The sequence below is a fragment of the Fukomys damarensis genome, unplaced genomic scaffold, assembly GCF_012274545.1.
Source record: "Fukomys damarensis isolate Sample0158 unplaced genomic scaffold, DMR_v1.0_HiC HiC_scaffold_20, whole genome shotgun sequence".
Taxonomy (NCBI): domain Eukaryota; kingdom Metazoa; phylum Chordata; class Mammalia; order Rodentia; family Bathyergidae; genus Fukomys; species Fukomys damarensis.
This window is the reverse complement of record NW_022900932.1, coordinates 1,774,123-1,775,256: the sequence shown is the minus strand read 5'-3', so window position 1 is coordinate 1,775,256 and position 1,134 is coordinate 1,774,123.

Below are 1,134 nucleotides of genomic sequence, written 5' to 3'. Positions count from 1 at the left end.
CGCCGGCTGCCCCCTTTTTATGTTTGCATCTCCATTTTCATTTTATCTATCAGTGCTAAATCTGTGCAATAGAAGGATTTATCAAGTGTCCAAGTTCCAGAGTCACTTTGGCCAGAAATCCTTCATAATCATTTGTTCCATGAGTGAAGTTTTGTCTTTTTATTGTGACATCATTTCCATTAGAGCTTTTTTTCCCCTTAGAGGAATCCTGCAAGGATTCACTGCAGGCCAGTGACTCCGTTTCTTCTGTGATCGTCCCCAGATATGTCATGATCCTAGACTGGTTATTTCTTACTTTGGTATCACCGCAGAAATAGGAAGTCAAATTCTTATCATTTCCTTTCCTTAATAGGACAAATATTTTCATTAATGAGTAAGGCAAAGTGAAACCACAAAGATGTTTAAAACTTTGCTTGTGCGTTAGTGGTGTGAGGAACTTCTCTGAATTAGGCATAAGTTTTCCAATATTGGAAGGTTGTTTTCTTGCGTTTTGTACTATTCACAACGTAGTCCCTTTTACATTTAATTTGTAAACTTCAAACAGTGAGCCTACCACCTGTTTTACAAATAAAACTTCTCACTGCAACGCAGCCCTGCTCTTTTATTTAAATGTTGTCTATGGCAGCTACAGTTCAACAACAGCAGAAATAAATGATTGTGACTGCTTGTGTGGCATAAACACCTGAGATAGTTTCTGTTACCTTGAGGAGAAAAATTAGTCAATCTCTGATGTAAGAATCAAAATGATGTCAAGTTCTGATTCACGGCATTTGCTGGTTTCCATAGAATAAACGGCTGCTGCCGGTTCCCAACATCACGTCATTAAATGTGGAATTGGGAAGAGATGCACAGAAACTCACCTTCGCACAGCGTGTCCAATGCTCACCTGCCATACATTTAAGTAATTACAAAGCATCTATAATAGTGATGGGTAGAAAAATGATTAGGAAATGAAGAATTTTTAGTATTTCTGTTTTAAATATTAACAGTCAGTTTAAATAATTTAAATAATGGCTCTGCTTAACAACTGATTTGTAAAATTTATGGAACAATTGGCTCTTGCGAGCTTGTATGACCTGCCTGAAACCCAGACGTGTGTGAATAACTCCAGCTTCCAGAGCGCTGTGTCCTCCT